Raw genomic sequence first — 12,998 nt, forward strand, 5'->3', positions numbered from 1 at the left:
TTTCACATGAGTAGGTATCCAAATTCCCATTGCATTATCATGATACATTCCCTTAATAACTTTTGTTCCCACAATTTCCCATATTTAACTAGCACACACAATTCTATCTTAAGCTAACCAAAGATTCAATTTGGGATATACAATTGTTTTTCCGCTTAAGGCTAGTAATATGGTGAAATATAGAACAAATGGGATTTAAAGGCTCAAAGTGGTTAACAAAGGTAATTGAAAAGGGTAAGCTTAATTTGGATAAGTGAGTTTAAACAAATAATGGCCTCAATCATATGCAAGCATACAAATATAATAAATATTGGACATATAGGATGAAACAAAATATAGATTACAATCATAGAGAAGTAAACACACAAGAATAAAATAATTATGGTTAAATAATGTAACCATGCATAAAGGCTCAAATCTTCACAGGTTGTGTGTTCTTTAGCTCAAAAATCATGTTCCAAATACAACTTCAAGCAGATTTATCATAAAAAAAAATTTTTAGTGAAATTTTGTTCCAAAGATAGAGTCTTAGAAGAACTTATTGTCTTTTCAATCAAGTAGAGCATGCATGCAACTAACCTATTACTATGCAATTTATCCTATTCTATAAAAGAAAGAAAATCTAACTAAAATATCCTAGTTTATTGGTGCTAGGGAAGAGAATTTACCTCCGGAAGTCAGGTACTGACCGACCTCCCCACACTTAAGGCTTTGCACCGTCCTCGGTGCCATCTGTCAGGAACAGGGGTGGGCTGGTAGCAGTATCTCCACAGTCGGGACCATCATGGCTCCCTGTGCTGGTAAAGGAAGTGGAGTCTGAGGTGTCTGAGTCCTTGAAGTGTCCCTTGAGTAGCTCCTTGAGGTGTTTGAATCGGCACTCGTTACGGCGTTCTCCTATCTTAGCTTTGTGTTCTTGCCGATCCAACCTTTCGATTATCTGCTGGAGCAGTTCATCTGTTGTAGGTGCTTGTGGTGTTGAAGAAGGAATATCTTCAACCGGTGCAGTAGGAAGGCTTGTAGTGGCTGCTGGAAGTCTGAGGTATTTCCCGTTAGGGACATACTGATCATCCCGTGGAAGCATGGCTTTGGTGTCCCCAGCTCTGTAGGAGACTCCGGCTGCTGAGACAAGATCTGAGACCAAGGCGAGAAAAGGTAAGTTGCCCGCAATTTGTACGTGTCCCATGGCACTCTGGATATGTCTTGGTAGACTCAGAGGTTGGTCTATAAGGATGCACCATAGTAGAACGGCCATGTCCGCAGTGAAGGAGGACTCGTGAGTGCTCGGAAAGATGTAATGGGACATGATCTGTGCCCATACGCGAGCCTCCAAGGTAAGTGCTGAAGCCGATATTCCCTTAGGGCGAGTACGATGGTATCCGTAGATCCAACGGCTGCCAGATAGTGCGATAACTCTGAGAACAGCTTCCCAGTCAAATTGGTACATCTGGCGCTTGAGTGCGGCTTCTTGAAAGGCGTCCAATCCTTCTGGAATAGGGGGAAGACCTAAAGCTTTTTGAATGGCCTCTTCTGTAATGGGGACTTGCTTCTGACGGACAAAGACAGACTGCAGGGTAGGCAGGTAGAAGTTAGAGTAGAACTCAACTACCCAAGAAAGATTGACCTGCCTTGGCTGTCTCTGTAGGAAACCCCATTGTCTTCGTTCAATTTGCGGCTCAACAAAAGTAGCAATATTGGGCGGGAGGATAAGAAGGTGTTCGTTGTTGTAGCTCCTTTCAGCCAGAATAGGGAACATCTGCTCACAGTAGCGATTTGGAAATCGCGCAGTGTCTTTTGCTGGAAAGGCTTTCTCCTTTTCATCAACCTTGATGATCCTTTTAACTCTTTTTGTTGAGGGCTTGACTGTAGTTGAAGAAGGCTCTGCCACTAGTGCTCTTTTAGTTCCTCTTCTTGCTGGGGGTTTGGGAGTAGCTTTATCTTTTCCTTTCTTGGTGGCCATCCTGAAAAAGGGAAGAGAAAGTAAATTAAATTCAAAGAGATATATAGCAAGGAAGAGAACGGAAAAGGTGGTGATGGATGCACATTAGGAGGTAACTGACATTAACACACGCTCATGAGTACATGTGAAAAGTCATCAGTGGAAAATAGCTAGTGCATATAATGACAAGTGAAAGCAAGGTGTTTATTGGCATGCCGGAAAAGGGCATGAGTAGCATAGATCAAGCATCACTCGTAACAAACCATCACATTTGTATTGACAATTGTTTTCAATTAATACAATAGTAAAGGGAGTTTATGAAAAGCAGCATTGAATAGTAGAATAACATAGAGAAGTGCATAATGCCATATGGACTTTTTCACAAATACATAGCATGCATGGTAGATAAGGTATAGAAAGTATTAAAGTGAACATGCAAGCAATCCTTTAAAAAATTAATATATAATTGTCAAACAAGTGCAACAATCCACAAGCATATAATGAGGAATAATGACTCAAATAAAATTCTAACACCATGTAAAAAGGAAAGAAGAAGAAAGAAAATATGGATAATGAAAAGAAAAAGGAAAGAAAAGAAAATAACATATAAAATAAGAAGAATGATAGAAAAGGAAAGAGGGAAGAAGTAAATAAAACCTTGTTAATGGAGGTGAAAGAGAGAGAGAGAAAGGGGAGATAGAAGGAAGAAGGGAGAAGGAAGAAATAAGGAGGGAAAAGAAAAATTAGGATTTGGAGAAGAAGAAGAAAAGATATTTTGGCAATTAAGTTTGAGCTGTGCGGCGCAGGCGACGTGGCCGCGTGGGCACGCGATCGTGCGATTGCGCTTCAAGTAAGGTGACGCGGTCGCATCGGTCACGCGGTCGCGTGACCCATGTTGTGCTTCTGGCGCGAGTGCAGCTTCGCGCCTGCACAACTCTCTGTTCGAATTGATATATTTGCCAATTTTGGGGTGACGCGATCGCGTGGGGCATGCGATCGCATGAGTGGGCTTCAGAGGGGAACGACGCGGACGCGTGAGCCATGCGTCTGCGTGGATAGAATTGTGCGTTCAGCACCAATCCAGCACCACTCGCGCACAATAATTCGTTGTGCACCCTTTTTACGTCGAAAATCAAGGCACGCGGCCGCGTGGGTCACGCAGTCGCGTGGGAGACCATTATTCCCATGTGACGCGGACGCGTCGGCAACACGATCGCGTGGGACGATTTGTGCCACTGGCACGCCTCCAACCACGCTCCAGCATGATTCTCTATTCGTTTTTATTTTCTCCCCTCTCCTTGCGACGCGGACGCGTCGCTGATGCAGTCGCGTCGCGCGGCACCCTTTTTTTTTAAAAAAAAAAAATAAGAATATGCAAATGCAGATGCACGAAATATACTGATAAAGAGAAGAGTTATTGAATAGAAAAACTAAAAATAAAGAAAAGAACGATCATACCATGGTGGGTTGTCTCCCACCTAGCACTTTGCTTTAACGTCCGTAAGTTGGACACTCCACTAGCTCAATCTTCTGCTATGTGGGGATCTTCCAAGAGGAAGATCTCAAGCTCCTTGTTTTTCTACGTCTTCTCGCTATGGTATAGCTTCAGGCGTTGTCCATTAACTTTGATAAGTTCAGAACTTGAAGGATGACTTAGGTGATAAACTCCGTACGGTTCGGCCTTCTCTACTCTGTATGGACCTTCCCATCTTGATCTCAACTTACCTGGCATGAGCCTCAGTCGAGATTTGTTAAAGGAGGACTAAATCCCGAGGTTGGAACTCTTTTTTCTTGATGTGCTGATCATGTACAGCCTTCATCTTTTCCTTGTATAGTCTTGAGTTCTCATAAGCTTCTAGGCGAAGGCTCTCCAGTTCTTGCAGTTGCAACTTCCTTTCAGCTCCGGCTTTCTCAATTCCCATATTGCACTCCTTGACTGCCCAAAAGGCTCTGTGCTCTACTTCAACTGGGAGATGACAAGCTTTTCCATAAACTAAGCGGAAAGGACTCATCCCAATGGGTGTTTTGTATGCTGTCCTATATGCCCAGAGTGCATCTTGTAGCCTGGTGCTCCAGTCTTTTCTATGAGGTTTGACTATCTTCTGCAAGATACGCTTTATCTCTCTGTTTGAAACCTCGGCTTGCCCATTGGTCTGAGGATGGTATGCTGTCGCAACCTTATGAATTATCCCATGCTTCTTCATTAATCCTGTTAGTCTCCTGTTACAAAAATGGGTGCCTTGATCGCTCACGATTGCTCGTGGTGATCCAAAGCGACAAATAATATGGTTTCTCACAAAGGAAACAACAGTGTTAGCATCATCAGTGCGGGTAGGAATTGCTTCCACCCATTTGGAAATGCAATCCATAGCTAACAATATATAAAAATAACCATTAGAATTTGGAAATGGACCCATGAAGTCAATGCCCCAAACATCAAAAATTTCACAGAAAAGCATAATTTGTTGAGGCATTTCATCCCTCCTGGATATATTACCAAATTTTTGGCATGGGAGACAAGATTTACAAAACTCAGCAGCATCTCTAAAAAGAGTAGGCCACCAGAACCCACAGTCTAAGATCTTTCTAGCTGTTCTCTGAGGGCCAAAATGTCCTCCACTCTCAGATGAGTGACAGGCCTCTAAAATAGACTGGAATTCTGATTGAGACACACAACGTCTAATTACCTGATCAGCGCCACATCTCCATAAATATGGGTCATCCCATATATAATATTTAGACTCGCTTTTCAGCTTGTCTCTTTGATGCTTAGAAAAGTTTGGAGGAAATGTGCGGCTAACTAGATAATTAGCTACAGGTGCATACCAAGGGAATACCTCAGATACTGCTTGCAGGTTATCAAATGGAAAATTATCATCTATAGGAGTAGAATCATCCTTAATGTGCTCAAGGCGACTCAAGTTGTTTGCCACTAAATTCTGGTTACCACTCCTATCCTTTATTTCTAAATCAAATTCTTGTAATAGCAGTATCCAACGTATAAGCCTTGGTTTGGACTCCTTTTTAGCTAATAGATACTTTAAAGCTGCATGGTCCGAATACACTACTACTCTAGTACCAAGTAAATAAGCTCGGAATTTATCCAGAGCAAAAACAATAGCAAGAAGCTCTTTCTCAGTAGTAGTATAATTGGACTGGGCAGCGTCTAAAGTCTTAGACGCATAAGCTATAACAAAAGGATCCTTACCTTCACGCTGAGCCAGCGCTGCTCCTACTGCATGGTTGGAAGCATCGCACATGATTTCAAACGGCTGGCTCCAGTCTGGTCCTCTCACAATTGGAGCTTGAGTCAGGGCGGTTTTCAGCTTATCAAACGCTTGTTTGCAATCCTCACTGAACTCGAACTCAATATCTTTCTGCAGTAATCTGGACAAGGAAAGTGCTACCTTACTGAAGTCCTTTATGAATCTCCTGTAAAAACCTGCATGGCCAAGGAACGAACGGACCTCCCTCACAAAGGAGGGGTAAGGTAAACTAGAAATAACATTCACCTTTGCTGGGTCTACAGAAATTCCATTATTAGATACCACATGTCCTAGTACAATCCCTTGTTTTACCATAAAGTGACATTTTTCAAAATTTAATACAAGGTTTGTATTAACACATCTATCTAATACTCTAGACAATCAATCTAAGCAAAGGCTAAAAGAATCACCATAAACGCTAAAATCGTCCATAAAAACCTCCATACAGTCCTCAATAAGATCAGAGAAAAGACTCATCATGCACCTTTGGAAAGTGGCTGGTGCATTGCACAAGCCAAAGGGCATTCTCTTGTAAGCATAAGTCCCAAAAGGACATGTAAAAGTGGTCTTTTCCTGATCCTCAGGAGCTATATGAATCTGGAAATAACCTGTATAACCATCTAAAAAACAATAATATGATTTATCTGACAGGCGATCCAGCATTTGATCAATGAATGGAAATGGGTAGTGATCCTTACGGGTGGCTTGGTTGAGACGCCTGTAATCAATGCAGACTCTCCAAGCATTCTGAACTCTAGTTGCTATGAGCTCTCCATGCTCATTCTTCACTGTAGTGACTCCAGACTTCTTGGGCACCACTTGTACTGGGCTAACCCATTCACTATCTGAAATGGGATAGATGATACCTGCTTCCAATAGTCTGGTCACTTCCTTTTTGACAACTTCCAAGATAGTGGGATTCAATCTTCTTTGGGGTTGACGGGCAGGTCTTGCTCCCTCTTCTAAAAATATTCTGTGCTCACATACTTGAGGGTTGATGCCTACTATGTCTGCCAAACTCCACTCAATTGCCTTCTTGTGCCTCCTCAGCACATCAAGTAACTGCTCTTCTTGTTGAGAAGTGAGTTCCCTTGCAATGATAACTGGAAACTTCTGCTCATCTTCAAGATAAGCATATTTGAGATGTGGAGGAAGAGGTTTCAACTCTAACTTCTGATCATGGGCAGGCTCTGGATTGTCTGGAGCTTGTGAAAATGCCGAAGTACCCTCATTGTCAGTCAAGAGGGTCCCCACACTTGGACCTTGTCCAGTGTGCCTCTCTTCTAATTCTTCCTTGTGAACTTCAGCTACAGTTTCATCTATGACATCACACTGGAAGATAGAATGATCTTCTGGAGGGTTGTTTATGACTCCATTCAGATTGAAGATTACTATTCGGCCATCTATTTCAAAAGAGTATGTTCCTGAAAAAGCATCCAATTTGAATTTTGATGTCTTCAGGAATGGTCTTCCAAGTAGGATTGATGATGGCTTATCTGAGTCATTATGGGGCATCTCCAAGATATAAAAATCATTGGGAAATGTAAGCCCTTTAATGTTCACTAAAACATCTTCAGCAACTCCAGCCACTGTAATAATGCTTTTATCTGCTAACACAAAATGAGCTGCCGACCTTTTTAAGGGAGGGAGCCTCAAAATATCATATATAGACAAAGGCATTATACTAACACATGCTCCTAAATCACAGATGCAATCATAAATTACTACTCCACCAATAGTACAACTAACTATACAAGGACCTGGGTCACTACACTTTTCAGGTAATCCTCCCATTAAAGCAGATATGGAACTACCTAAAGGAATAGTTTCTAATTCATTAATTTTGTCTTTATGTATACATAAATCTTTTAGAAACTTTGCATATTTAGGTACCTGTTGAATAACATCAAAAAGAGGAACAGTTACCTCAACCTTTTTGAATATTTCTACCATTTTGGGATCAGGTTCCAGCTGCTTCCTGGGCTTCCTTGCAAGTTGTGAAAATGGAATGGGAGTGGTGTTTTCTGCAGTGTCTGCGCCTTTTGGTGCTTCCTCCTGTGGTTGGGCTTCTTCTTTTTCAGCTATGTCCTGTATGTCCTCTTCCTCTTCAACATCTTCTATTTCTACTACCTCTTCAGCTGAGGCGTGTTCTGGTGGGCTTGGCTCCTCCTGATTCCTCTCCTGCAGTGTGGTTCCGGACCTTAGGGTGATGGCATTAATGCCTCCCTTTGAATTGGGTAATGTTTGAGAGGGAATTCTAGTGGAGCTCAAAGGTTGGTTACTGGAGTTATTCATTGATCCAATCTGTGAGGCGAGAGCTTGTACAGCAGAGGTCAGACCATTTAGAGTGGCACTAAGGTTGTTTTCCATGGCCTGTTGTCTCCTATCAATAGATTGTAGTAACTCATCATTAGGAGATGAAGAAGGATAAGTAATTTGAGAGGTCTGCTGTTGGGTATTCTGTGGTCCTTGGGATTGCCTCAGGTGAGGTGCTCTATAAGGTTGGTTCTGCTGCCTGTTGTTGTTATTATTCCACCTCTAATTTCCCTGATTGTCTCTGCCTCCTCTGTTATTGTTGTCCTTCCAATTCTGGTTAGAATTGTCCTGCCATCTATGGTTATGATTTCCACCTTGATTGTACCCCTGGTTGGGGCGGTCATAGAAGTTATGAATGGATGCCACCATGTTGTCTTCCTGTTGGAGCTGCGGGCATTCATCAGTATAATGGCTATAATCAGCACAAATTCCGCAAACTCTCTGTGGGACTAACTATTGGCTTTGCTATGGTGGAGGAGGTTGAGCTTGCTGGACTTGTTGTTGATTCAATTGCATCTGCTTCAACAAGTTGGTCATTTCACAGATACTCTGAGCTAGTGCAGCAGTCTCTCTGCTAGAGCATACTTCTGCAACGGCTTTTGAACGGCCTTGTTTCTGCCTGTGGTTCCTAGTAAATTCAGCTAAGTTGCTGATCAATTGCGATGCCTCATCAGTGGTCTTGTACTTCTTCATAGACCCATTGCTAGCACTTTCCAATGTGGTCTTATCTTGGGGCCTCATGCCCTGTGTGATATAGCTGAGTAACACTATCTTGTCAATCATGTGGTGGGGGCATGCTTCCAGAAGATTATTGAAGCATTCCCAGTATTCAAAGAGAGTCTCGTTGTCATCTTGAACAATCGTGGAAATGTCTTTCCTCAGTTTATCAGTAACTTCAGATGGAAAGAATTTTTCCAAAAATTCTTTTCTGAGTGTATCCCAGTTGGATACATTTGCTAGGGGTTGAGTGTAGTACCACTCTCTTGCTTTTTCCTCAAGAGAAAACGGAAAAGCTTTCAGCAAAATTGAAGTTTCATCTACACCATCACGCCTGACAGTAGAACAGGCTGCTTGGAAATCTCTCAGGTGCTTGATAGGCTCTTGAGCAGGTAAACCATGAAACTTGGGCATCAAATTGAGCAGTGCGGTCTTTATTTCAAAATCTGTAGCCACCGCTGGGTGATGCGCTTGAAACGGTTGCATTGTAAAATCAGGGGCTCCTTCCTCCTGGATAGTAATTCTCCTAGGTTCTGCCATGTCATCTGCACGTGAATCAACCGAATCAGTATAACGGGGGCTGGTTTCTTCTTCAACTGACGTTTCAGATCCACCCTCAGAGAGGACTAACCGACGCCGAGCTCACCTTATTCGTGAAATAGTCCTTTCAATTTCAGGATCGAATATTGGCAAGCTTGGATCAGGAAGTGAACGTGTCATTTGACGAAAGAAACATGCAGCTCATAGTAGCAAAATAAAATAAAATGCAAATAAATAAATTCTAATTAATAACCTTAGCACTCTATTGCAACTCCCCGGCAACGGCACCAAAAATTGATGCGAGCAGAAATTAGCGAATTAAAAATTGTTAAAATATATACGTTGCAAGTATAGTTCTTAATTCGCCAGAAATCCGCTTATCAATTTAAAAAGGTGTCACAGAAAATTGAAATTAAAATACTGGGAGTATGAATCCCAGGTCGTCTCCCAACGAGTTGCAGAAAAGTGTGCTATTTTATTAATCAGATGTTTTCAAAAATGTTTGACTTGAGTAAACAGGGAATTAAATTGGAGAATTTGAATAATGTAAATAAAAGCCTTGACTGGGAGTTGATTAGTTGAAATCCCTATTATTGTTGGAATACTCTCAAGATTGATTGACAATTAAAGGTTGTCCTATTTAGTCATCCTTTACTAGGTAAGGGAAAGTCAAACAAGTTGGAATGCTACGTCTGTTCACAAGTTGCAATCCACTTATTTAAAAGAGATTGGTATTAGTGACTAGAAGGCAATCCAACCATAAACCCAATTACAATCTTTATTTTAAGCTTTCCAACTCAAGGGTTCCTTTCAATCAACTCCCCATCAAGTTAGGAAACTACTCGCTCATTGTGAATGTAAAATTCATAGCATATAAAAAGGAATTAAAGAAAGACATTGTAAATAAAAATCAAAATAGTCAATTAAAAATAAAAGTGATCCTTGTATTAAATAATCCTAAAAATATTCCAATGGTAAAATTAAACAAAGCAAAGGACATGGAAGAGTAAAGCCAAGTAAAGAAAACGAACTAGAATGACGAAGTCTTGATGAGGTAATAGCTCTTCTCAATATCCCAATGCAAAAAGCAAGAGAAAGTTAAAATCCTAAGAACTATGAATGTCTAGAGAGAAAAACCTAGAGGAGGAGTCAAAACTAGATCTAAAACTAAAACTGTGTAGAATGATTGATGTCTCTGGTTTCTGCATGTTCTCTGGCTCTAGTCTGCTGTTCTGGGCTGAAAACTGGGTCAAAATAGGGACCAAAATCGCCCCCAGCAAATTCTGCAGATTATGCAGATCGCACATGTCACGCGATCGCTTCATCCATGCGGACGCGTCATTCGCGTTTTTCCCTACCACGCGGTCGCGTCGTCCCGCCTCCGCGTCGCTTGTGCTTTTCCAATCCGCGCGGTCGCGTGAGCCATGCGGCCGCATCACTGCGATTTCTCCTCTTTCGCGCGGTCGCGTGAGCCATGCGGCCGCGTCACTTCTCGCTGGTTATCTTCCTCAATTTCTTGTGTTCCTTCCATTTTTGCTAGCTTCCTTTCCAATCTCCAACTCATTCATACCCTATAAAGCCTGAAACGCTTAACACACAGATCACGGCATCGAATGGAATAAAGGAGAATTAAAAATGCATAATTAAAAGTCTCTAGGAAGCAGTTTTCAATATGTAATAATTTCAGGAAGGAAATATAAATGCATGCTAAATTAATGAATAAGTGGGTAAGGATCATGATAAAACCTCACAATTAAACACAATATAAACCATAAAATAGTGGTTTATCATTGTCATATAAATTCTGAATGTGAATTTCAGTTTATGAATCTGCCCTACATGATATGCTACTATGTCTTGTTTAGTATTGGGCTGAATTTTTAAGCTGCTAGTTATGTACAATCCCTCATCAAGTTAAATAATGTGTAATGCTTCATTGTGCTCTCTATAAGAATAATGTAAACAGGAAGGAAGAGAAGAGCATAAATCTAGGGGGAGCAACCATTGAAAAGGAAAGGGGGAGCAACACAAAACCAAGTGATGTCACTCAAAGGGAAGTCTCTCAACTTTATCCAATTTCAATTCCTTTGATCAAATTCTATAATTATGTTTGTCATTAAGGGGGAGATTGTTGAGTTAAGAAATTAACTAACATAATTGATGATGACAAACATTAGTTTATTGGGCTAATTATCCAATAAGATTTGTTCACTTTGTTTAAGTGATGCAGGCCAAAGAAATAATACTACAGCAGCCCAATAGGAAGGAGATCAAACTAGAAACAAAAATGGGCTATAAATCACTTAAAGCCCAAATTGATTGAGCAAAAAAATCACTTGGGATGATCAGGATGAAAGCCAACCCAAGTCCGAATGGAAGTTCACTCAAGCTCATTCCTCCAAGTTGTTGCCTCCAAAGCAACGTTTACTTTTTCTTTTTCAGTCAGAACTCAGAGAAGAGAGAGAAAGCTTCGTTTTTTAAGTCTTTCATCAAAGAAGAAAAGAAAGAGAAAGGCTAAGAAAAAAAAGTTGAGGTCTAATCACCCAAATCCACCCATCTTAGGCTAAGACAAAAGTTAAAGGTAACTTATTTCCTCTTGCATGCATCGTGCTTTCTTTTCCTCTTTCCCAACTCTCTGCCACTCCAATTTGGGATAAATGGAGAAAGTGACTTCTGTTAACCACTGCTGTAAATCAATGGTCAAATTTGTTTCTTGGAGACAAAGTAACAACTTAAGGGTTCAGATGTGGGATTGCCATTGAAAACTTTTTCTTCTTTGCTTCCCTGAGGCTTTCGGTCAAGCAAGAGAAAGTCAGATCAAAATGTCTAATTTGAGAATTAATGGAAGAAAGTGAAAAGGTAAGTTGGTAGCACACAGCTCGAGGAGTTAACTTGGAAAAGAGGATCTCAGCAACATGCAAGGAGATACAAAAAGAAAAATTTTGTTTCTGCTGAGGCAAAGAGAGAAAACCAGTTTTTGAAGTTTATGTTCTGAGAAGAGCTCTCTGAAGAAGTTCATCAACTTGGACAGTGTTTCCTAATCAAATGAGCATTCCGCCAGAATGAGAAACTAAATTAGAGGCAAGCAAATCTGGTTCATCACATAGCAAAGAGGCCGTTGAAGCATTAATCTCCTTCATGTTTTATAGATTGTAATTTTATTTTTCAATGTATATCTTTCTGTAATTTCTTGAGTGGTAAAAGGCTGAAAGAGAGAGCTTATGAAAAAGCCAAAGAGTGATAAAATGCTGAGTGATACACTTGAGTGAAAAGCCTAGAGTGATTTCAGATTTCTTTAGGTTGTTTCTTGTGTCTTGTATCTTGTACTGGTACCCTTTTCTTAGTTGGGTTAGCACTAAGAGTGAAGAGTTAAGTATTAGCATAACTAAGTCAAGTTAGGTTAGAACTTGAGAGTGAAAGGATTGTGTCAATCCTATGGAATTGGTGTATGTAATACTCTAACTATAGTGGAAATTCCACCACTGTTGTGGTGGAGACTGGATGTAGGTTGCATTGCACAAGGCAACTGAACCAGGATACATGATAGTATCAGCTTCTCTCTTCCCTTCTCTGTTCTGTTTTCTGATATTCATGAGACAGAATGAAATTGTCTCATAAATTTCTACTACTGAGTTCAAACAGATTCAGATGAAAGTTTGTTTTAAAGGGTTATTTTATTAAAGTCAAAGAAGGTAATAAATTCAAGCCCTCTTCTCTAAGCCTTCTACAACCTTCACAAAGAATTCAGTACAGTCATGAATCATATACTAATAAATTGTGATGAAATTAAGCCATATATTGAGTGAGTATTTATCTTTCTATATATATTCTTACATGCTAATAATATTTTCTTATATTAATAATTTTAATTTCTTTGAAATTGATGTACTATAGGATCTTTGTGGACTTCATACGCCAAGATCATATTGCTTTAAGTGATAAATAACTTGATCAATTTATTGAAGCGGATTTTGCAAAGTGGTTTAAAAATTATGTAAGTCAACATGATATGGTAATCTTATTGTACACACATTTTTTGGTAGATGACATATTGTATTTTAACTTATTGGTTCTTATTTAATATAGGTTCATGATCCTTTAAATAATGTGACAGATTTGAATATTCATTCCTTGACATGGGGTCCTTTAAGAATTGTTAAATATTGGCCTATTTACAAAGTCAATAGGTTTAAGTTTCACACAAGATCTCACTCAAGTGGAAA

The sequence above is a fragment of the Arachis hypogaea genome, chromosome 17 (assembly GCF_003086295.3).
Source record: "Arachis hypogaea cultivar Tifrunner chromosome 17, arahy.Tifrunner.gnm2.J5K5, whole genome shotgun sequence".
In the NCBI taxonomy this organism is placed as follows: domain Eukaryota; kingdom Viridiplantae; phylum Streptophyta; class Magnoliopsida; order Fabales; family Fabaceae; genus Arachis; species Arachis hypogaea.